Source organism: Canis lupus, chromosome 33, assembly GCF_048164855.1.
Source record: "Canis lupus baileyi chromosome 33, mCanLup2.hap1, whole genome shotgun sequence".
Lineage (NCBI taxonomy): Eukaryota > Metazoa > Chordata > Mammalia > Carnivora > Canidae > Canis > Canis lupus.
Genome location: NC_132870.1, coordinates 1,730,440 through 1,750,698, shown reverse-complemented (window position 1 = coordinate 1,750,698; position 20,259 = coordinate 1,730,440). Strand labels below are relative to the sequence as shown.

General features: G+C 41.0%; 1 pseudogene; it reads left to right on the top strand.

The window, feature by feature from the left end:
• Positions 1-3,226: 3,226 nt before the first annotated feature.
• On the top strand, positions 3,227-19,427 carry LOC140623552 (adenosylhomocysteinase-like; annotated as a pseudogene).
• The last annotated feature ends 832 nt before the right edge of the window (positions 19,428-20,259 follow it).

The following is a 20,259-nucleotide window of genomic DNA, read 5'->3' as shown; positions in this document are numbered from 1 at the left end:
ACTTTGTAGCAGAAGCTGCAGGTGCCCTGTTCATTTTCTCTGGCCTTCAGAGTTGGCTCAGGCTGTACTGAAGAACAACCCTCAACCAATGACTGAGCAGGTGGATACATAACACAGGTAGGATAGCTCAGAGATGGGATATTTCTCAATGGTCCCATTGAATCTCTACACAGTGAGGATGATTATGGTAAAAATGAATCAAGTGGAAGGCCCTGAAAATTCCCATCCTTAGTGGGATTGTAATCTAAAAGCAATGCCTCATCCTTGATGAAACTTCAGAGATTAGCTTACTATCAAAGATCTGACAAAGAGTAGGTGTAATGGGACCTATAGAATCCCCATGTACTATACCTTGTTTGACCTATAGGGAAGTTGGATGGATGCCTGCAGGTGACCGTGCAGTGTGGCAGACTTAGTCAGGGACCTTCAATTGCAGCTGCTATTTAGATGAGTCTCTGGCACCTGATGTGTAGCTATTGATTTGAAAATACTTCTTTTCCCATATCAATTTGTACCAGCCACCAGAAGCTGTTTGCTTTTACCTGATGTTGCCTCAGTACTATATCAACTTTCCTGCTCTCTGCCATAATATGGTCAGCAAAGATTGTGATTATCTTGACAGTCTACATGAAATCATACTGGTCTACTGAATTGACGGCATTATATTGGTTGCACCTGATCAGGATCTGAAGAGGAAGTAGCAGGGGATCCCTGGGTGGCTCAGCGGTTTAGTGCCTACCTTTGGCCCAGGGTGTGATCCTGGAGTCCCGGGATTGAGTCCCACATCGGGCTCCCTGCATGGAGCCTGCTTCTCTCTCTGCTCTGTGTCTCTGCCTCTCTCTCTGTCTCTCTGTCTCTCATGAATAAGTAAATAAAAATCTTTTTAAAAAAATGAAGAGGAAGGGGGATCCCTGGGTGGCTCAGCGGTTTGGCGCCTGCCTTTGGCCCAGGGCGCGATCCTGGAGTCCCGGGATCGAGTCCCGCGTCAGGCTCCCGGCATGGAGCCTGCTTCTCCCTCCTCCTGTATCTCTGCCTCTCTTTCTCTCTATGTCTATCATAAATAAATAAATAAATAAATAAATAAATAAATAAATAAATAAATCTTTAAAAAAAATGAAGAGGAAGTAGCAGTTATTTTCTATGATTTAGACAGACATAGGTGGGTCAGAGAATTGGAGATAAACCCTACAAAAAGTCAGGGGCTCACTACATATGGGAAGTTCCTGGGAATCAAATGGTACAGAACGTCTCAATATATACTTCAAAGTAGAAGATAACTGCTGCATCTTGCACAGTCTATCTCTAAAGAAGAGGCACAAGGTAGACTTTTTTTGGATTTCAGAGGTAATATATGCCATATTGGAGTGGGCTGGTTAGGTCCTACTTACAAGTAATCTGCAAAGCTTCCAGTTCTGAGGGAGACCAGAGCAACTAACTGCAGGCTGAGGAGAAGAGGCTCTTCTTTGTAAGCCAGCAGACTCAATGATACTTGGACTGTCTGTGGCAGATGGGAGGTGCATGAAGTCTCTGTCAAGCAATAATTGGAGAATCAAGTGTAGAACAAAGGTTTGGAAGCAAATCCATACCACTTCTGCAGATAAAAGTCTTTAGAAACAGCATCTAGTGTGATATTGTCACTGAATGTCTTACATATATTCTTCATTTCCTATTATGAACTAGGTGACCTTCCTAGCCATAAGGTTAGGTATACACTGAAGCAATCATCATCAAATGGAAATAGTATGGAAGAGATTGAGCCCAAGCAGATCCAGAGAGCACAATTAAGTTGCCCAAGCAGTTGGCTTCTATTCCTTCAATATCAACTTCTGGCTCTTCCTCAATCCATATCTATAGCCACATAGGGGAGTTTCTTATCACCAGTTGAATGAGGAGGAAGAAGCTCAGTCCTGATTTACAGATAGCAAGACAATATAATGGGACAAACTGGAATAGATAATTGCAGCATTATATTCTACTCAGGGGTAAAGGAAAATGCACTCCAAAGGTGGAACTTCAAATAATACATTTGGTTGTCCACTTTTTCTGAACAGAGAGATGGCCAGAAGTATGGATTTAGCTTGGTTCATGGGTGATTGATAACAGTTTGGCTAGATGTTTAGGGTGTTGGTTAAAAAAAAATTGGAATAATGACAAGAAGGGGTCTGTGGAAAAGATGTGTGAATGGATCTCTCCTAATAGGCCCAGAGTATGAAGTTATTTGTGGATACCCTCCAAAGAGTATCCATCACAGAAGAGGCTTTCAGTAATCAAGTAGGTAGGAAAAAATAACAGTCTGTATATATCCATCAGCTTCTTTCACCAGCCATTGCAGGGCTTGCTCACTGGGCCCAAGTAGAACATGGTCACAGAGGTAAGAATGGAGGCTATTTGTGGACTTAACAACATGGACTGATCTAACCACTGTTAATGATGAATGTGTAATTGGCCAATATAAGGGATGAACACTGAGCGCCCAATACAGCACCATTCCCCAGGAGACCAGCCAGCTACCAGATGCAGACTAATTACAGTGGTTCCCTACATTATGGAAGAGGCAGAGATTTGTTCCCACTAAAATAGACATGTATTTTGGATATAGATTTGCCTTCCCTGGTTGTAATGCTTTTGCAAGTATTACCATTTGTAGACTTTCTGAATGTTTTATTGGCCATCATGGCATTCTGTACAATGTTGCTCTTGGTCAAAGAATTAATTTCACAACCAAAGAAGTCCAGCAATGGGTCTGCCCATGGAATTCACTGGTCTTACCACACAACTACCACTCAGAAGCAATTAGCTTCCAGGAATGATGGAATAGCCTCCTGCATTCACGATGTCTACTAAGGGATGGGGCTCTAGCATACAAGATAAAAAATACCTTAAATCAGCAACTAGTACATAGTGCTGTCCTTCCCATAACCAAAATACGTAGGTTCAGGAATCAAGGAGGAAGTGAAAATGCACCCCCTCAATATTACAATTAAAGACCACTCCCAGAAGTTCTGCTACCCCTCTTTGTAATTTTCAGTTCTGTTGCTTTGGAGATCTTGGTTGCAAAGGGCAGAATATTTTTGCCAGAAGATACAACAATGATTCCAGTGAATTAGAAGTTGAGATCGACATCTGACTCTTTGGGACTCTTTTTACTACTGGCTGAGAGTATACTTTAGACTATTGGAATGATACGTTCTGAGTACTGAGGTACAACTGAATTGCTGGTTGCACAATGGACATGGGGAGGTGGGTACTGTGTCTAGAGCCCAGGGAGTTCTTTGAGGAGCCTCTCACTGCTTCAAATTAATGGAAAATGTCAGCCATAAAACAAAGTCAGGACAACTGAATATTCCGATGCTTCAGGACTAGAAGTTTAGATTATACTATCAAGCAAAGAAGTCACATCAGCTGAGGTCCTACCTGAGGACAAATGAGAAATAGAAAGGAAGAGAGAAATTATTTAAAAACCAACTATGGTCCTGTGACCAGTTTTAGAAATAAAGACTGTGGCAGCTTTGTACATTTTCTGCCTTGCTTATTACGAATGTGTGCATATGTGTATATACAGAGAGAGAGAAAAAAATCAGTTTCATTCTCTGTCCTTCTTTCCCTTACTATTTTACACAAGTCTTGCTGGAGGTTAACTCTACAAGTTAGTCTTCGGTAGAAGAACATTCAGGTGAGACTTTTACTGAATTTGAGGAAAACTTGACATGTTCCAGGCATAGGTGGTTGACCAACTCCCAGAAACTGATTCAATGATTATTAGTACTGTGTGTCTCCTCAATTTGACAAGAAGGGAAAAGTGTCTTCATTCATACAAAGAACAGTTGAGTCTTGCTAAGTGGAAATCCTTCTTTTCGCTGTCAGATGGAGTAACAAGGTAAGTATGGATGCTGTGAGCCAAGGATAAACTGTGTCAGTCAGCAAGCTATTCTATCTCAGCTGCAAATGTACCCATCCATACTCTTGTTTCATGATGCTGGTACGGGAACTCCCACATTTCTGCTTTGCCGGCTGGCTTCCTATTAGACTCAGCCAATAAGGTATTCTAGGACACGGCAAAGCTGGAGGAGGATGAGGGGACTTGCTACATGATTTCTTTCTGCCTGCTTTCTGTGCCTGGGAACATTGCCCTAGCATCATTTCTTCACCTTAGCAGCACCATTTCTTTTCCTCCTAGATCAGCAGCTTAACTCCATTTGCAATTTTTCCTATTCTTGTAGCAACATCCTCATTTTGCTCCACTTAGAGACAATAGCAGTCAGCGGGCATCTCTTCCTCAGAGATCTGGCTTCCAGCCCAAAGGACTCCTCTTCTAAACTTGAGAGCTACCGGCACCCACTGAGCAATACCTCAGGGTTTGATATCTGAATTTCAGCATCATGGGGCCCCACCCAATCTTCTAAGTTTTAATAATTCTAACGTCTCTATTCCATCATCTTTGGAGTGGTAGCTGCTCCCAGCAATAGTCGCTTCCCTTATAATTTAGTGTTTTCCTTCTGTCTTTTTGGTTCCCTAGTTAACAATTGTGTACCTGGTTAATGATTCCTTGTGTTAAATTTTGGTGTGGTTTTTATCTTCTGACTGGATGCTGACTCATACAGACACCTTCCCAGGATTCCCTCACCTCCTCCCATCCCCTACTCTAGGCCGGAAATTTCCCTCATTGTACTACCATTAACAACTCCTGGCACAACAATTGTCATATAATTTTGTGGATATCTGTTTTCTTATATCCTTGCTAAATGGGGAACTCTATATTTCAAATTATTCATCTTGGCATCTCCATTTCTCAAGACAATGCCTAGTAAATAGGGATATTCTATGAATATTTATTAAATGAGTAAAAGAATAAAGTAGAACGTTTCCCCATAGGAAGATGACAAAGGAGAGAGAGAGTAACCACCAGACCAGTAGCTCACTAAGATTTTGATCTCAGGATTCATTTGGAGAGTAATATACTAGTAAATGTTGAATAAATGGTGTTTAAAAAAAAAAAAAAGAAAGAAATGCTATTTTGTAGCATTTGCTGATATTTGTTTTATAAGCACTTCCTCCATGGCCAATTTCAAGCTATCAACATGATGTCATTGAACACAGAGCTGGAAGGAGATCCACACAACTGGTTCTCATGAACCAGTGCCAGCCAGCTCCAACACACTTTTAAATGTAATGAGGACCTTAAAGAACTTTGGTTCATGTAAATTATATCTACAAAAATTTATTGTGTTTAGAAATTAGAACTGAGAAATTCTTAAAATTCTTATTTCTTAGCTCTATTAAAAATAACAATAATCCCACTACTTGTTAACATAAATAACATTTTTATGAAATATAACTATACTTTTCAAAGCAAAAAACAATTAGAAGGTGATCAAATTGTTTTGCATTTTGGCAAATCTCTTAATGTAAGAATTATGAGACGATAACTGGATTCTCACATCTCCTTCAACACTCATTCTGTTGTGATTATGTTTTTTTAAATATATGAAGAAAATATAGTACCACACATATGTTATTTGAAAAAGGAGGAAGAGTGTATATTGTAATAGCCATTTCAGATAACTGAGGTCATTATTCTTTGATAATATACTAAGACTCAAAAAGTGGCAGTTTCTTTGAGGTTAGTTATAATGCAGAATCTGAAACCGCACAACAAATTTTTAAACTCTATTACAAGAATATCCATTGGTCTATCTTGCATGTTGAGTGAATCTTTTACCCAGCATAATTTTGTAAAATAAAACATTGGTTATTTGAAAAATATTGCTTCCCTGAGTTATGCTGATCTTCCAAATGTTGCCATATTTCATTATATAATGTCAAAAATTATTTTCACTAATCTCATTAGTAAAGTTTTTACATTACTGGGAAACTATCAAGCTCACTGTGGTAGAGACAAGTTTCCCAAAATTCTAATTTTCAGTCCTGTTTTTCTCATTGGCAAAAATCACCATCGGTTGTTTTTATGTAAGGGACAGCTTCACTTCCTGCATTTTTTAAATAAAATGTCTGCCAATGCCCAAGTCTAAATAACCATCGTTTTCTGTCAGCCATTTTTTTCAAGAGCAACTAGTTCAGATTGCACCTCAAATAGTTGCACAAGTGCTTTTACTCAAGGCAACTATTGTACTCTTCTCTGTACAGAAATGCTTTATGCATATTTCCCATTTTTTACATAGCATATTAAAGAATACATAGCCAAGTGCCAAGATTAAATACAATTTATTTTACTATTCCATCAAGGACATTCTTAAGGAAGACTCGCTCACTTGCTTGCTTGCTTGTTTTGCTTTCTTTCTTTCTCTCTTTCTTTGTTTCTTTCTTTCTTTCTTTGGTTTTTTACTTTGAGTGCATGGCAGTGAGAAAATACAATGACTCCTAGTACAATTTGGTGCCACTGCCTTTGGTGAGATGCTAGCAGTTTTAACCACCATTGCTTGATATCATTAGTGTTAATGCTGACACAGAGAAACAGTATTATAAGATTGTACCATCTTAATATTATGATAAAAAATAATTTAGACCTTACGGACTCCAGAGAGGATCTCCCCAGAGATTGATCACATTGACCACACTTTGAGAAGTATTGCACAAGACAACTGAAAAAAACATTTACCCACAATTCATCCTCTGGGAAGTTTGCATATTATAAAGACCATACAAATGTGAAAGATTGAGCATTTCTGGAAAGATGTTTCCCCAGTCATTATACAAGAAGGAGAGAAAAAGAGAAAAGAAAAGAATGATCTTATTGAGAGCTATATGAAACAAATGAATCATGTCCACAGTCTCTTCTGAGAGAGAATATCTCTAGGCTGTCGTGATGTACCATAAGACCATACAGCTCTTTCATAACATCTGGCATCCCGACTATTACCTTGCTATAACTTCGGACTGAGGGCACCAAATATAGAGTCTCATAGCAACCAGAATGTTTAAGGACACTAATGCAGGGCACCTGGGTGGCCCAGTGGTTGAACATCTGCCTTTGGCTCAGGTTGTGATCTCAGGGGCCAGGGATCAAGTCCTGCATTAGGCTGCTTCTCCCTCTGCCTATATTTCTGCCTCTCTCTCTCAGTGGTCTCATGAATAAATAAATACAATTTTTAAAGATTTTATTTATTTATCCATGAGAGACACACAGAGGGAAAGAGAGACACAGGCAGAGGGAGAAGCAGGCTCTGCACAGGGAGGCTGAGGGGGGACTCGATCCCGGGTCTCCAGGATCACACCCTGGGCTAACGGCGGTGCTAAACCGCTGAGCCACCCAGGCTGCCCAAATGAAATCTTAAAAAAAAAAAAAATAAAGACATTAGCTCTCTGCCCAGCGCTGCCCTTCCTGTGTCAGGTCCTACCCCTAAGGCTGGCTCCCTTCGCCAGTGTCCATCACTCTGTGCGGAAGCGCTGCCAGCACATCGGACAAACTGCCCTACAAAGTCGCTGACATCAGCCTGGCCTCCTGGGGACGCGAGGCCTGGACATCGCGGAGAATGAGATGCTGGGCCTGATGCGCATGAGGGAGATGTACTCGGCCTCCAAACCACTGAAGGGTGCCCGCATCGCGCTGCCTACACATGACCGTGGAGACAGCTGTCCTCGTTGAGACCCTCATAGCCCTGGGTGCTGAGGTGCAGTGGTCCAGGGGCAACATCTTCTCCACCCAGAACCATGCAGCTGCTGCCATTGCCAAGGCTGGCATTCCAGTGTACGCCTGGAAGGGTGAAACGGATGAGGAGTACCTGTGGTGCATTTAGCAGACACTACTTCAAGGACAGGACCCTCAACACGATTCTGGATGACGGAGGTGACCTTTACCAATCTCATCCACACCAAGTACCCACAGCTCCTATCAGGCATCCGAGGCATTTCTGAAGAGACCACAACAGGGGTTCATAATCTATACAAGATGATGGCCAATGGGGAGCTGAAGGTGCCTGCCATCAATGTGAACGACTCTGTCACCAAAAGCAAGTTTGACAACCTGTATGGCTGCCGGGAGTCTCTTATAGATGGCATCAAGTGGGCTACGGATGTGATGATTGCAGGCAAGGTGGCAGTGGTAGCAGGCTATGGCGATGTGGGCAAAGGTTGTGCCCAGGCCCTGCGGGGTTTTGGGGCCCACATCATCATCACGGAGATCGACCCCATCAATGCACTGCAGGCTGCCATGGAGGGCTATGAGGTGACCACTATGGATGAGGCCTGTCAGGATGGCAATATATTTGTCACCACCACAGGCTATGTTGACATCATCCTTGGCCGGCACTTTGAACAGATGAAAAATGATGCCATCGTGTGTAACATCAGACACTTTGACGTGGAGATTGAGGTCAAATGGCTGAGCGAAAATGCCATAGAGAAAGTGAACATCAAGCCCCAGGTGGACCGCTACCAGCTGAAAAATGGGTGCCGTATCATCCTGTTGGCTGAGGGCCGGCTGGTCAACCTGGGCTGTGCCATGGGCCATCCCAGCTTTGTGATGAGCCACTCATTCACCAATCAAGTGCTGGCACAGATAGAATTGTGGACCCACCCAGACAAGTACTCTGTTGGGGTTCACTTCCTGCCCAAAAAGGTGGATGAAGCAGTGGCTGAAGCTCACCTGGGTAAGCTGAATGTGAAGCTGACCAAGCTGACTGAGGAGCAAGCCCAGTACCTGGGCTTGTCCCGTGATGGCCCCTTCAAGCCCGATCATTACCGCTATTGTTTGCCTTATAACCAGGCCTTTTGTTTGCCTTATAAGAACCAGGCCTATTGTTTGCCTTATAACTGCTGGCCTTGGGATCCCTGGGTGGCGCAGCGGTTTGGCACCTGCCTTTGGCCCAGGGCGCGATCCTGGAGACCCGGGATCGAATCCCACATCAGGCTCCCGGTGCATGGAGCCTGCTTCTCCCTCTGCCTGTGTCTCTGCCTCTCTCTCTCTCTCTCTCTCTCTCTCTCTCTCTCTGTGTGACTATCATAAATAAATAAAAATTAAAAAAAAAAAGTAACTGCTGGCCTTGCTGGGGTCCCACCTCTCTTCCCCAAGAACAAATGGCACCAACTTTGAGACAGGTTTGTTAATGTCCCCCACTAACTTCACTCAGTCTTTGGCCTTTGCTGCATCCCTCATACTGTTCTAGATGTGGCAGAGGGAATTGAGAAGCCCCTTCTCAAGCCCTGGTCATAATAGAAGTACATAGGAGAAACCCACAAGGAACCCTGAGCTCAGGGGTTTTGGAACTGCTCAGTCAGTCCTTACTTAGTTTGGAAGTCAGCAGTGGTGGTCACAAAGCCCATACACTTTACCATCTAGGCCTTCACTTGGCCTATGAACTTTCTACCCATGTTCTTAGTTACTGGTTCACTGGTCCCTCAGCCCATGACAGATGAGAATGAATTATATCAAAAAGAAGGGAGGAACTTCTGAGAGTTTGAATGCCCCAGATAGCCTGGCTTAGTGCTGGGCATTCTCTTGAAGAGGTTTCACAGAACAATGAGATTAGTACTTTCAGTTTTTATTTTACAGAGGTTAGAATAGACTGTTAAGGGGCAGCCAGAAAGGACAAGAGAAGTGACAGCCAGAGGTTGAGAAGGGCCAGAGAATCATAAAAGCAGACATAGATCTGGCCACCTCTTTGTAACATGATGGTTCTTATCACAACCCTGAATCAAAAAGATTAGTTTGGTTTATAATGTTTAATTGTTTATAATGTTCAAAGAGAGTGGAAAGGAGGGTAAATAAAAATTTTGGTGCCTAAAAAAGTAATAAAAATAAATAAATAAAGACGTTAATGCAAAGGCTCTTCTGAAGCAGAGATTAACTAGAGATATTAGACTTCTTCTCTCCAAAATGTCAAAGTAGAAATTTTAAAAAAATAATCACAAAAAATAGACACATATACCAATAGAACAGAATAGAAAACCCAGAAATAAACCCACAACTATGTGGTTGATTAATCTTTGCCAAGCAGGAAAGAATACCCAATGGGGAAAAGAATATCTCTTCAACAAATTGGGAAAACTGGACAGCAACATACAAATGAATGACACTGGACCACTTTCTTACACCATACACAAAAATAAATTTAAAATGCACGAAAGATCTAAATATGAGACCCAAAAGCATAAAAATCCTAGAAGGGAACACAGACAGTAACTTCTTTGGCATCAGCCATAGCAACTTCTTTCTAGAGCTGTCTCCTGAAATAAGGAAACAAAAGCAAAAAGAAACTATTGAGGCTACATCAAAATAAAAAGCTTCTGCACAATGAAGGAAGCAATCAACAAAACTAAAAGGCAGGGAGGGGATCCCTGGGTGGCTCAGCGGTTTAGCGCCTCCCTTCAGCCCAGGGTGTGATCCTGGAGTCCCGGGATCGAGTCCCATGTAGGGCTCCCTGCATGGAGCCTGCTTCTCCCTCTGCCTGTGTCTTTGCCTCTCTCTCTCTCTCTCATGAATAAATAAATCAAATCTAAAAAAAAAAAAAAAAAAAACTAAAAGGTAACCGATGGAATAGGAGAAGATATTTACAAAATGACATATCTGATAAAGGTTAACATCCAAAATATATAAAGAACTTACAAAACTCAATACTGCAAAAATGCATAATCCAATTAAAAAATGGGCAGAAGACATAAATAGATATTTTTCCAAAGAAGACATATAGATGGCCAACAGATACATGAAAAGATGCTCAACATCACTCAATATCAGGGAAATACATATCAAAACTACAATGAGATATTGCTTTTCAGAATGGCTAAAATCAACAGCACAAACAATAGGTGTTAGTGAGGATTTAGAGAAAAAAGAAACTCTTGCACTGTTAGTGAGAATACAAATTAGTGGTGCCACTTTGGAAAGCAGTGTGGAGGTTCCTCAAAAAGTTAAAAATAGAACTACCCTACAATCCAGCCATTGCACTACTAGCTATTTACCCAAAGAATACAAAAATACTAAAAAAATAAATAATAAAGAAAGAAAGAAAACAAAAATACTAATTCAAAGGAATATATGCACCCCGATGTTTATAGCAGCAATATGGAAACAATAGGCAAATAATGGAAACAGCTCAAGTGCCCATTGACTGATGAATGGATAAGGAAGCTGTGGTATATTTATATATGCAATGGAATATTACTCGGCCATAAAAAAGAATGAAATCTTGCCATTTGTAATGACATGGATGCACCTGGAGAGTATTATGTTAAGTGAAATGAGTTAAAGACAAGTACCATATGATTTCCTGCATATGTAGAATTTAAGAAACAAAACAGGGATGCCTGGAGCTCAGTGGTTGAGCATCAGCCTTGGGCTCAGGGTGTGATCCCAGCATCCTGGGATTGAGTTCCACGTCGGGCTCCCCATGAGGAGCCTGCTTCTCCCTCTGTCTATGTCTCTGCCTCTCTGTGTCTCTCATGAATAAATAAATTAAATATTTTAAAAAAAGAAAAGAAAGGAGCAAAAGGAAAAAAGAGAGGAAGGCAAACCAAGAAACAGATTCTTAACTATGGAAAACAAACTGATAGTTACTAGGAAGGAGGTGGGTAGAGGATGGGCGGGTAAGGAGGTGATGCAGATTAAGAAATGAACTTGTGATGAGCACTGGGTATTGTATGGAAGTGATGAATCACTATCTTGTACACCTGAAACTAAGGTAACACTGTATGTTAACTGGAATTTAAATAGAAACTTAAAGAAGAAAAATATAACTAGAGAAAAAAAAGAATCAGTAAGTACAGATGATATAGAAGCTGAGAAGGGAAAAATATACTCAGATCAGAAATGGAATAGTCAGGGAGCACCTGGGTTCAGTTGGTTAAGTATCTGCCTTTGACTCAGGTCTTGATCTCAGGGTCCTGGGATCAAGCCCTGCATCAGGCTCCCTGCTTTTTGGGGAGCGTGCTTCTCCTTCTCCTCTCCCTCTGCCCCCCGCCCCCACCCACACTGGTACTCTCTCTCAAATAAATATATAAAATCTTTTTTTTAAATGGGGTGTCAGGGTGTAATATGTTACAAGCATATAAAAGCTATAATAAGCTGAAGCTACAAGAAAAGAGACAAAAGGGGAGGAAAAGGGATGAGGTAGAGAAATGGGGCTGAAGAGAGGGTGAGTGGACAGAAGCCGTAAAAGACAAGAACCAGGTCTCCATGATGGTAGAGGGCAACAAACTCCTGCTATTGAAAAGGCTAACTAGAAAATCCATTTCTAAGAGTTGCTGTGCCAGGCCTCAGTTCTTAGCTGAAATTCCTTTTGTCCAACCTACTGTTGGGTTTTGTTTTGTTTTGTTTTGTTTTTTTGGTTTATTTTTTTCAATACCTTGAGTGTTCCCTGTAACTGTTGGAGCCCAATTAACTTCTAACTCCTGGGGAAGGCATCATGCTAGGTGTTTTCCCATCATTATCTCAATTTAAGTCCTATTTCTCTGTTTAAACGTATATAACAGCAATACTCCCACACATCAGGTGCAATGGGAACAAATAAAGTTGACATGATTTTCATTTCCACAAGCCATGAAATACATAAAATACAGAGGCTATAAAGCCAGAGGGAACTGTGTAGTTGGAGAATTTGTTGCTTTTTCCTCCTAGTTCAAAAAAAGAAAAACAATTGATTGGCTTACCACTAGGGTAATAAGACAAGAGGGTAAATAACTAGTTGGGATTCTTTGTTACCGAAAACAAAAACAAAAACAACAAATCCAGTTGAATTAAATTAAGCAAATAGGAAGAATTTGTTATAAACTGCAGGAGTATCTCACGTAAGCTTAGAGAAATGCTCCGCCTCAGAAAGAGCCACACCTGGATTTCTTCTGCATCCCCATCCTATTTCTCTATGTGTAAACACTGCAGTCTCTGTCCAGGCACCCTACCTTCCTATCTCCCCATCTCTCTGGCAGAGTAAGGCTAGCCACAACTCCTGAGTTGGCAGATCACAGTCTACTTCCCAGGGAAATTGAATCCATTTCCTCCTTCCTTGCCTTCTTCATTCCTTCTACTCTTCATCCGCCTCAATTCTAAATTTAGAGAAAAAGTACTCTGATTGGTTAGCTAGGGTCAAATATTCATCACTGGTTCAATGAACTGCAACTGACTGGCAGAGTCAAGGAACCACCTTCCACAAAATGATTAGATAGTGGAATAACATGGGGTTGGGGACTGTTTGGTTTTATCACCATGGACCACCACATGTGGCAACTAGGTGAGACGTGATGCTTGTTATGAGTTGGCTGATTCCAGCCGATGTCCACTACAAATGATGAACTATACATCACCACCACATAAGCAAAACAACTCTTAAGTGATTCCAAATTGATGAGGCCCCATCACATGGCTTTGGAAAAGGCCATTCCAGATCTTCCACCCTCAAAAAACAAACTATAACAACAAAAACCCACTTTCTGACACCCAGCAATAATGTCAAAATACGATTTGAGAACTGTCCCTTTGCAGAACCCCCTACCCAACTCATTTGCTTATGCTTCACTAGACCTGGGCTGACCATCCCCCATGCAATATGCCACATTCCAGACCTGTTCTTTTAATTCCTTTCACCCAAGTATTACCTATCTGTTCCATATTGCAGCCTTTTGCTCCATATAACAGCTGGAAAAGTAACCAGTGTCAGATTTTAATGGTCTGTACTGTTAAGCATTCTAAATAGGATGAATGCTTATTAGATATATGTAATTTCTCATTTTAGAGAAGTGGTTCTGACAGTAGCAACAACCTGGGCCAATTTAAAAAAAAAAGGAAACATTAAGAAAGGAAGCCCATCAATGTGCTACTTATAATGCAACCCCTTTTTCCTAAAATGTGGATCTTGACCTTTCCTTCTGTTTGCATTCCAAACAGTAGTCTTGTTTTCTAGACCTACTTTGTAATTGTTGTGTCTGTGTTTGCACATCTTAGCCATCACACTGTGTTCTCTACAGGATAAATAATATTATAAACCAGAGGCACTGCATGCAAAGTCCCAAGGAATCTGTGTCTGTGTAATACCTTCTAACATCATAAGGAATGAACAAATTCAGTTTTTAATGAGCCCTAAGAGAGTTTTCAAAGATAGGAGTTTTCCAAAATTTGCAGTTTGTCCTCTTAAAATGCAAATATACAAAGGTCCAGTAAGAACTGGTTTTTTAAAAAGAAACATTGGTGTTTACATGCATTTTAATAAGTATTATCCATACTTTCAGCATCCTTCTCACTTAAGGGGCTATAAATCATCTTAGAAACTGATCTACTTAATCTAAAATTCTGTCTGTAACTTTAATACAGTAACCAATGAAAGGAGATTATACATTACTCTGTCAGAGCTTCCAGCTCATTCTGTCAACTATAAAATCTATTTGCAGATCGTAGACTTCAATTCTATTTATTTCTAGCACAAAAAGACAGTATGTCTTATTGGTTGGACCATGGACTCATAATCAGGCTTCCTAGACTTAAACCCTTCAGTCAATAGTTGGGAGGCTTAGGGAAAGTTACTTAAACTTTCTGTGCCTCAGTTTCCTCACCTGAAAAATGGGAATAATAACACTATCCACTCATGATTATTGTAAAGATTAATTAACATTATGAAGCTCTTAGAATAGCATTGGCCATACTAAGGGTTACTATTGCACTAACTGTATAACCTCCACTGACTCGGTTACTGCTGATGAAGACTCCTTGACCTAATTTTAACCAGCTTTCTATAAGTTCTCTGCTGGGCCAGACCTTGGTTTCCCTCTTTGTCCTTGTAGAAGAATCCAGTTTGAACAAGAATTCTGCTAAATCTCATACCGATACCTTATTTCCTGGGCCTGGCTGTAGCAAGAATTCTATTGAACCTGCTAGCAAGACTCCTACTTAACCCATAATTTGCCACCTACTGACTCCTTCACCTTCCTTGGCTTGTCCTTAATGGAGTCAGAGTTGAGTCAGATCTATCTCCTCTACTACAGACCTCCACTGAGGTCACTCCCACTTAGGTAAAATCTACCTTCCTGTCTCTAACAAGTGTCAGGAAGAGTTTTTTTCCTTAACAGCATCCTGTTTTTGTCTTTAAATAATCAATCATCTTTGTGCAATGTGGGAGAAGAGACACATTTCCAAAATGCCTCTAATTTCATTTGTCTCTGATAATTTAACCCAACTTGTTAACATTTAGGATTTAGTAGTGCAATGGTTATACCTTAACTACATAGAAACTTGAAAAGGAGTGTGTGATTGCTTATAGGGACCAGCCTGTGAGAGTTAGGAGAATGGACAGAAGGAATTACCTACACCAGAAAAAACTGGCAAAATAAAAATAATTTTAATTTTAATAAAGTTTCCATTGATACTGTTCTTTATTATGGTCACAAACTCACTTGTTTGAGATGCATGAATAAGGAATACAATAGCTAAATTCCTCAATACCTTGTTAGAAGTTTTCTAAAGATGATTGCCTCAGTAGGAAGGCTACCAGTTTCCCCCTAGAGAGGCTCTATTCTATTATTCTGTAAGGAGCATGGAAAAATATTTCTTGACTGAATGGCTTTTAATGACCACACAATTGTGGGAAAGTGCTAAAACACATATCATTCAGGTAGATACATACATATTTACTGTTCTGTTAGATCACTCCCCAAGGAATATCTCGAAGTGCCAAAAAATATTAAAAGGTCACATTGAAAAACTAGACTGTTTAGTCTTTAGAAGAAAAATAGAGGGGATATGAGGCAGCATGTTAAATTTTGGGGTCTCTATTAAAACTTTTACAGACCTACATAATGTCACTAATCCTACCCTAGACAATGCATCTAGGAAACTATTCAGTACCTAAAACACCTTGGGTTTTGTAGATGCACACCCTGAGAAGGGGTTCTGATATGTATAGTTTATTGAGTGGATACTCTTTAGGAAAAACCTGAATGTAAGGAGGGGAAGAAGCAGCATAGAAAAGACCTGAATAAGACTGTGGTGCCAGGTTAAATCTAGGAAAAGTATGAAAGAGTGAAAATGAGTCAGTCTTTGATTACCCTTGGAGAAGGGAGGGTATAACTTCTCAGGAGTCTCCAGTAAAATAGTCCTACTTAGCACAGGTCAAGTCTCTGGAGAAAGTCACAGCTATAAGCTGTTGGCCAAGGCACTCACAGTTGAAGGATGGCTGCCCCAGCCTATAAAAAGGGGAACTGGGGGCATCTAGGTGGCTCCATGGTTGAGTGTCTGCCTTTGGCTCAGGTCATGATCCCAGGGCCCTGGGATCGAGTCCCACATCAGTCTCCCCACAGGGAGCCTGCTTCTCCCTCTGCTTATGTCTCTGCCTCTCCCTCTCTCTCTGTGTCTCTCATGAATAAATAAATAAAATCTTAAAAAAAAGGGGGGGGGGATCTGGGCTGGGAACATCTACCTCACTGTTCTTCTTTTTTTTTTAAATTTTTTATTTATTTATGATAGTCACACACACACACACACACACACAGAGACAGAGACATAGGCAGAGGGAGAAGCAGGCTCCATGCACCAGCAGCCTGACGTGGGATTCGATCCCGGGTCTCCAGGATCGCGCCCTGGGCCAAAGGCAGGCGCCAAACCACTGCACCACCCAGGGATCCCTACCTCACTGTTCTTCAGTGACGGTTTGTAGCACATGACAGTAAGGGGCTTCATTTTGTGCCTGCTTTGTATCCCTGGTACTTATCACAGTGCTTAACTATGGAAGGTTTTTAATAAATTGTTTCATTGATTTAAATTATATAGTGAGAGTAGCCTATCGAATTTATAAAGCAATGTCTTAAAAAAGTCATTTAAATTCAGATTTTATTTTGCACACTTGCTAAGTAACATTGTGGTGTTTCCTTCATGTCCTTGTTACCACCCCAGCTGCTGACATTTCACATTGTTCTCTACATATCAGTAAGAGAGGAAGGAAATGTGGTCTTGTGGTTGGAAGAGTAACTTGAGAACCCAGAGATTCTAGCATTGCCTCTCTTTTATTGGATGTCTTAGTGAAGTTGACGAACCTCTCAAAACCTCCAGTTTTGGGAAGGGAGAGTAATAAATCCTTAAAATGATCTGTTTTACTTCAGATTAACTACATCTTTCGAATGTCCCTTTTTTGTTAACCCTTTTTATGTTATACACCATGAATGAGAACTATTTTAAACACCTTTCTACAGAAGAGAGGAGTCTAGAAGCTCTAATGTTTAGAAAACACATCCCTGGAAACTTAAAATATCTTATGTGTTCTCTGTTGTGGATAGAGAAGAGCTAAGATGAGCTTGTCTTTGCTTATCCACCTTAATGCACATGGACAAACTGGCTTCATTCTGTATGTATATATGTAGAGGGCAGGCAGAGAGATCGGAGTCGTGAATCTGATGAGGTTACTGCCAAGGAGGCATTGTTCCCTCACTAGCAAGAGCACCAGGCCTCTTAGACTTATGCTTTGGGTTTTGTCCATCCTCTTTCTTAGACCTATAGAAACTGTCTGGTGATCACTTTCTCCCTTTCTATAATCATCTGACTATGCATGCCTACAGCGTGGGGGGGCCAGATCACATTCAAGAAAGTCCTAATTTTTTGAGGGAATGGAAATAGGTTGGGCAAAATATTGTGGTACAGAAATTATGTAACTGAAGGCCTTAAATCAGAGAAAATTAGGGAATAAAGGCCAATCAGAAAAGTACAAAGATCTTATTGCATAAGATATATAAACCCAAATGCTAATGGAATAGCCTAATTAAAATGTTTGCTCATAAATTACACAATTATGAATTAATAAAGGCTTCTATAACCACAAATTATGCCAAATATTTAACTCAAAAATCATCATCTGGCTTCACCAGGGCTGAGGACTTGCGGGTAGAAACACGGAAGGCTTTGGAAACTGATTTAGAGAGAGAATTTCTGAAGTTGACTCTGCATATTGTGTGTGTTTTTACTGCAAGTGTAAATAACTGCATTGTGAAGTCAGAGGGAAAGCTAGGTTTGTGGAGTTAGGGGTAAATAGAAATAGGGTACTTTGCAAGCAAGAAAACAAAGTTCTTACATCTCTAAGCATTTCAAAAAGTTTCCTATACGGTTGTCTATTGTCCTCTCACAGACCAAGTAGAAATCAGATTTTCCTCTCTGGAAATTGATGCTCATGGGAGAAAACTGAACAATTCCGTCATTACACAGTGGTAGGGTCAGATGGAGAAATCTACTACCCCATTATCATACCATGATAGGGCTAGATGGCAAATGAGTTTGGGGCAAGGAAAATTGGTTTCTACTGGTTTCTCTCTTCTCAAACATGAGAATCTGATCCACGGAAAGATTTAGTTCCTCACATATATCACACCCAGTGTCCAAACCCTCTCCTTCTTTAGCCTCTAACCTGCCTCAGATAGTTTCCTCTTAAGGATAGTCCTCGGGAATGGGTATAGAGATTGCTACAAGCAAGTTGAGGACATTTGGGGTCATCACTGTTGTGTGCCCGGGTGCTGGGATAGAAGAGACATTAGGAAAAGAGAAAATATGGTAGAACCTTAGTAGTGCTCATCATAATTAGTTTCCCTCTTGGTCTTGGGCATACAGAAACACTTTCCAGCCTCCCTTGAACTTAAGTAGGGGCCATGCATGAGCTCTGACCAATGAATTGAGTGACTTATGTTATTTCCTAGCACACATGTGTTCTCACTTTTGCTTATCCCCTGCTTCGGTGTTGCTGGAGGTCTTGTGTTTCAGGTAGAGCAGCTGTAAGATAAAAGCAACCTGATTCCTAAGTCTTCACCTGGAGGGGAGCTGCCCTGAAAAGCTACTGGACCTACAGTACAGTTTGCAGGAGTGAGTTGAGTGAGGGGTTAGGGTTTGTTTATCGCTGCAACACGTCAGAGCCTCTCCTCACTCAAAAAGAAAAAGATGAAGAAACAGATGCAAGGACGTATCTATACCCAGCCCTGCTCTCTCCACCATTTTCCAGAGCCACAAAGAAAGGGCCTCTATTCTAGAAAAGGCATAAAAATTCTTCAGTGAAGGTGGGCTTCAATATCTGTCTGCTTTTGTATTTTTACAGTAAAAATGTACTTCCTCTGCAACTTTAAAAATAAAAAGTTACCCAAAAAAGTCTCTGGGCAACTTTATGAAGGCTTCATAATGAGGAATTTGGAAGACTTCCACATCCCTCAAAAATGTTTCCTCCACTTAGAGAAAGATTTATTTGGGTTACCGTGCCCATTTAAAAAAAAAAAAATGACTCAGTGAGGCAGCGTAAACAAAGTGAGTTCCTGGATTGGTATGATTTGAATCACAAAGCTGGTTTATTTGTCACTGGGCCTCGGGTGTACTTCATTTGGCAGGTTGATGATGTAGAAAACTTACTCCATTGGTTGACTCTGGCTTTTTGTTCCCTCACAGTGATGAGCACCGAGACCTAAAACTTCTTAAGCAAAATGAAAGGATTTCCATTGATAAAGTGTACTTCCTGATTGCGGCCTAAAAGGCCTTGTGGGAGGAGGTAGGATATAAAATAAAATAAGATCGTACCTACTAAGCACTGCTGAGTTGTTAAAAAACTAGGATTACTTTTTGAGTAAAGCCCAAGAAATTAGAGAAGTTAGTTTGAATGTATTCCATGAGACATCAGTTCACTGGACCCTGTGAAAATGACCTTCTGTGGGGATCCCTGGGTGGCGCAGTGGTTTGGCGCCTGCCTTTGGCCCAGGGCGCGATCCTGGAGACCCGGGATCGAATCCCACGTCGGGCTCCCGGTGCATGGAGCCTGCTTCTCCCTCTGCCTGTGTCTCTGCCTCTCTCTCTCTCTCTCTCTCTCTCTCTCTCTGTGACTATCATAAATAAATAAAAATTAAAAAAAAATGACCTTCTGTGTTAATACTGTTGGTGGCATTAGCAACTGAATTAGACAATAACATCAGCATCATAAATTCTGCTTCCCAACCTTGGTAGCACTGTGGGGCTTAGAGGCAATGCTCCCAAGTTTCTCACGTAAAAATACCTTCACAGACACTTTTATTCGTCAGTAAACATTGAAGAGACAGAGGCCCAGAGAGATGTGAACCCTGAAGCTCTCCTTCCTCACCTCTGCCCACTAAACCTCTCTGCTGCCTACGCTGAATTCCATCTTCCCCAAACTATGCCAACTTCTCTAATCAGTCATTTCTTCTCCTTAGTTGATTAACTACTCACACTAAGGTAGGAATAGATTTCTCTCAGCAAGTTACCACAACCGGGAATTTTCCCTGTAAGTCTTTTATCTCTACTTATATGGAGCCATAAAGCTATGTGACCCATTAAAGGGATTTTTACACATC